Source organism: Buceros rhinoceros, unplaced genomic scaffold (genome assembly GCF_000710305.1).
Source record: "Buceros rhinoceros silvestris isolate BGI_N320 unplaced genomic scaffold, ASM71030v1 scaffold7806, whole genome shotgun sequence".
Taxonomy (NCBI): domain Eukaryota; kingdom Metazoa; phylum Chordata; class Aves; order Bucerotiformes; family Bucerotidae; genus Buceros; species Buceros rhinoceros.
In genome coordinates, this window is record NW_010415732.1 from 28,952 (window position 1) to 34,578 (window position 5,627).

Below are 5,627 nucleotides of genomic sequence, written 5' to 3' on the forward strand. Positions count from 1 at the left end.
GCTGACAAACCGTGTAACTGTAGCTAACCGTATGAGCATGGTGACTGTGGATGCATGTCAAAAGACTGGTTAGCAACAGGTCTACCATCACGAAGAGCAGAGGGTATCACAGCTTCAACACCTCCTCAGTCTCCTTAGCAGGCACATTCTTCCTTCCTCCCAGTGAAGCACCAACTATTGCTACCTTTTTTCCTAAGAAATGCTAACTATTTCTTTCGCCATCTCCCAACTTTTGCTTCTCTAAAGGCAGGCACAATTTAGGCATAAAAAAAACAGGACAGAATGAGATTATTCCTGAATCCCATTAACTTTGTGATTTTAGGCCAATCACTTAAAACACTGCAGGCATGCTCTGCTGCAAGGAAGAATCCCCAAACGTTATTGGTACAAAAGAAGCAATAGCTTTCACCTGAACCATGCCACCTTTCCAATGAAAAGCACCTCGGGGTGCTAGTTCTGGAGCAGCTTCAGCCTGATGCTCTGGGAGACAATGAATCAAGCTATGATTATTTTCAACACAGAAACTTCTTACACAAAAGATTATTCCCCATGAAAACCAGTTCCACTGTTTCTCCCGTAAGCCTGACCTACCACTCACTCCACATTCGATAACGTAGCACAGCAGCGTATATAAATGAAGCTGGATTGCATGTACAAAAGCATATCCTCTGTGCTAATTCCATTTGAAAAAGTCCTTTCTCCGGGACTTCAAATGTCTCAGGGAAGAATTTTGACAGCATTTTTTCTGCCTGGCTATAGCCTATTGCTTCTTTGCTCTTTCTACAGCAAAGAGTCAGCCACATTAAAACAATCAAATACAGTTCACACAAGGGATTGAGCTATTCTCCACTAAGGCTAATACTCACCATTGCCCCACTCAAACCAAGTACTGCAAGAAGATACAATGACATTTATCAGGGTAAACGGGAAAATTTTCTTTTAAACGGTCCAAGTTCTGCAGGACTACCAACAATCATCACCAGCTGTTGATACATGAAACACCAAATGCATTAGGGAGCAGATGAACATCCCATCTGTTTTGAAATTCTTACTGATGCTGCCACTTCCACTTTTCCACTGCAAGACACAGAAAAGGAGCGTTTTCTCATGTATGCATAGATAGATGCTGCAGTCACAGTATGAGAAAAATTTTCACCTGAGCTCTTGTAGTCCATAAGGGGGCAAGTACCACCAATATTGAATCTACAGATTACAGAATCATGGAATATCTCAAGTTGGAAAGGACCTACATGGATCATAGAGTCCCACTCCTCGTTTCAGGCAAAGGACTGGCCCAGGTCAACCGACCCGTTTTCAAAAACAGGTCATTAAAATCCAGACAAATATTCTTATATGAATACATAGCTAATCAGCATCTCAAATTTTGCAATGAAAGCCATTGTGGCAATATCATAAAATGTGTCTGTGGGCTGCTGTCTCACAAGTGTCAGTAGACCTCCAGTTTAAAAGCTGAAGGACATGGGGAGAAATAACTCTTAAAAGTCATTTTCAGACCTCCTTTGTACAGTTTTGTATAAAAGATGTATTTTACTGTTCTGAAAATACACAAGTTCAGACTCCTCTAACCTACAGATTCCCACAGCGCGGTCACAAAGGACAGTTTGCACGGATGATAAATGATAGCTAGTTTCCTTGTCAGTACTTGAACTATATTTTTACTCCTCTACCTTAACTTACAAATATTTAGATCTTTATTATTTCTTCATTTTGTGATGCAGATAAGGTAAAGCTAGTAATAATTTAGTTGACCTTCTGTAGACTTGATTGTTTCTGTTTAGTTTTAATGAACCTAAATTAATCATCTGTTCTGTCATAAGTATTTTCCCCTCTCCACAAGAAAGAATCGACAGTGAAATCACATTCCTACCAAGACTCAGGCACCATTTGAGTCACACACACAGACACACGTATTCACATCAGTACGCACATATGGAGTGTACACTCACAAATGCACTCAATGCTCACGCTTAAACCATGGCTCAATCTTATTCACTGTGTGCAGCTGGTTAGAACACGAACAGAACTTAAACTACCTCACCTACTGACTTTCCCTCTATTTCACCTAGAGCAGCAGGTCAACGTTTAGTGAAGAAAAGCAGATGTGGATAAATGTTTTTAGGCAGGTCCGTTAAAGGATGTCAAAGTTCAGGATGCGGCCATAACTTCCAACCCCAGTGGAAGACTGAAAACGTATGGGACATTCCAGGAGAAACACCAGCCTGCACTTCCTCTCTCCTCATACTCTAAGCCAAAGCATCCACTGCTACAGACTTAAAACCTGACCAGGCAATCCTTCCCCCTCTGGTCCAGACAACTCCTGCTAAGTAGATCTGTATAGAACTGTATATGAACTATACAGAACTGCGTATGTCAGGGCAAGCATCCTCATTAGCTATTTAAACCAATCCTCACAACAATAAATTCAACATTTAGGTCTAACCTGCTATGAGGCAGGACATTCAGCTCATAAGGCAAGCATGAGCTCTTCCTTCATTAAACGTGGCTTGAGTCACTGCAAGCCAAGCCTTCAAGATGACACAAACAGGCTTTAAAACAGAAAAAAGTTAAGCCGTATTTTTTAGTTTAGGCTTAAAAACAGACAGAAAGTCATAAATATCACAAATGAGCAACACCATCTCTGTCCAGTTTCCACCAACTGGCACTGAACAGCAGTTAATTCACAAAACCTTTCCGCCAAAAGGTTTTGGAAACTGATCAGTTAAGTGCCTTCCCTCTGTGTGGCACTACTGTAAACACTCTGTGTGAAGAGGTGCAAGGATCTAATCCAACATTAACAAACCAGGAAGACAGAGCTGCCAAAGGCAAGCTGGCTTATCTCTTCTCAAGGGAGATCAATCTCCGTATTAGTGCAGTACTGATACCAGATATGTTTGCATTAAGTTCAATTTTCAGTCCTCCTTCACGGCCACATGGAAGTCTCAGATAAAAGGAAATACAGGTGACCACCGCCTTGCCTGTGGATTTTGGCTCAACAGTCCATGCCAACAGGTGTGGGGGCACAATTTTACTTTGTGGCAGAACACTGATCAGCTTTGCATGAATGCTTCTGCTCAAAAACCCCATCCTTATGCTATAAACTCTGGATAACACATTCTTCCCCTCAATGGCCTTGCACGTACTCCACAAGAAAAGAGCCACTTAGCATTTCAGCACATTCCCCAAATATAGCTGAAGTGTATTTCCATTTCTATCTGGTTTTGGGTTTTTGTTCTTTACAGTCACTGTTATATAGTTATTTTCATTAAAGATGAGAACAATCCTTCCAACCAGTCAATAAATAACTGTGCAAACTCAACATGCCAACGTAGAAAATCCTGCAAAAAACACGTTTTCTTCTTTCCACTCCTTCATCCCTGTGCTTTATGATGAATATCTACTCTATTGCCTCCACAATAGGCAGATAGGATGCTCTATAACAAATTCACAGATCACCTTGCACCCTTGTTAAGCTGCAAGTGCATGTGTGATCCAGCAAGTATGTTTTATCCTTTACGCCCTCAGACATATCCCCAGAAAAGAGCACGGAGACAAAGTGTGTCAGTGGTCTTGAACTTTGCCAACATAATGCCAACTCATTCCAAATGGCACCCTTCAAGATGTTCCCTAGATACCTGTATTGATTCAAACTCATTCACCAGTTCAGACTTTTCTACTAAAATAATCACCAAACAGAAGGACCAAGTAAATACAGTAACCAAAACCTTGAAGACTTCTCTTTCAATAGCTTTTTGCTTAACCTGCATAAAGTCAGATGTAAGAAAGCACAGCTCTCAAACTGCAAGTACTTTACCAGTACACAGCTGGCCTCAAAAGGTAGCAAGACTTCAGTTCACAAGCTCCCATTTCTTCAGGTAAAAAGGAGGTCATTTTTGTATTCGTAACACTCCCTCAGTTAGCAGCTTCAGCACTTTAGCCGTTATCACCCAAGCATTCCTCCATCACTGAAGTGCAGAACCCTACAGTCAGAATATCTATATTGAAAAAATACGCAACAAACACTCCTTTTATAAACACACACTTCCATTGCCAAACCTGTCAATCCTTCAAGGATTAGTATGGGTCATACAAAAAACCCACTGGCTTCTTTATCAGCTGAGAATAAACTAAACATCCAGAAGGTCTTAAAAGGGTATTCATGACGTCTTGTGGTTTTTCCAGAGAAAGCCACAGGACTCAAACCTGTGTATTTAGGCACCAGCCAATCACACAACACTGTCACTGTGGCCAGCTAAGTTAATTAAGATTCCAAAAGGTCTTAAGAGCTACGATTCATGACGTCTTGTGGTTTTTCCAGAGTAAGCCACGGGACTCAAAACCATATATCTAGACACCAGCCATTCACACACCACCATCACCGCAGCCAGCTGACTTCATCTGATCCCCTGACCGGCAGTTCAACATGCAACCCACAGGTAATACAGACGATTTAATGATTTTATAACCAAAAATAATTTGGGGTATGGCTGCAGACTGCAGGACTGTGAGGGGGAAGGAAAACCTTTTTTCTACAGTGAGAGCGGTCAAGCACTGGCTATAGGTTGCCCAGCAAGGTTGTGGATTCTCCATCCTGAGAGAAGCTCAAAACCTTACTGGACAGTCCTAGACAATTTGCTCCAGCTGGCCCTGTTTGAGTGTGTCTGGGGAATGGACAAAACTATTTCCAGAGGTCCTTGCAACGTTAACCATTCTGTGAGTCTGGAAAAAAAAAAAAATATGTGATAACTACTCAAGAGAAATACCAATGCTCTGCCTGTTGCTTAGAACAAAAAATTGCAAAAGGCTTCCATAAGTATTGTTAGGAAAGAGTAAAACTAAGGAGAGTTAAAAATCAAAGACAAAAACAGTGAGAAGTAAAATGCTGACGAGATCTCTAAGCACCAAAAAGGCAGCAGGAAGGAGAAGCAGAGCAAGCTTTATTCCACAGTGACTTACCCTGACCAGGCATACCAGCAACTAAGATAGACATGACAGTTAAGGTCATGCCGCACACCATACCCCGCTAGGAACAGCTCCTGCTGTTCGATCTTCCTTTCCTTCTACCCAGAGGGAGAGCCATACCCCCACCCCCCGTCTTTCCTTTTGCCAAAACCAGAACACTGTAACTCTTTGTTTTCAATCTGCTTCACAGGACTCTCTCTCAAAATGCAGTTCCTGTTGTTTTCTTGTGTTCTGAGCACGATTCTTGCTCTTGAGCCCAGAGTAAGTACTGAAGAAGAAACTAAACACACATCCAATGTGGAAAACGTTACCATTGTAAATTGGAAATCACATGCTTTTAAACGAACCCGGCAGCCTTAAAAATACTCATGTTTGGTATAGCCCTAAGCTTATTTATGGCGTTAACATTCTAGATTCTCAACTTATTGAGCCCTCCTTAAACTTAAAAAAACCTAAATTATAAGCACTAGTAACAAGTTCATACCCAGCTCAACAACCAATTTTCTCCACTAACTATTTCAGCTGACAGTATTATAGACATTGAAGATTAATAAGTATCCTTTGCAGAACTATCTTTGCTTTCTAAAAGGAAAAGAAAAAATCAAAATTAAATACTTGGCAATTTTTAAAAAATATTTTTAAAGAAA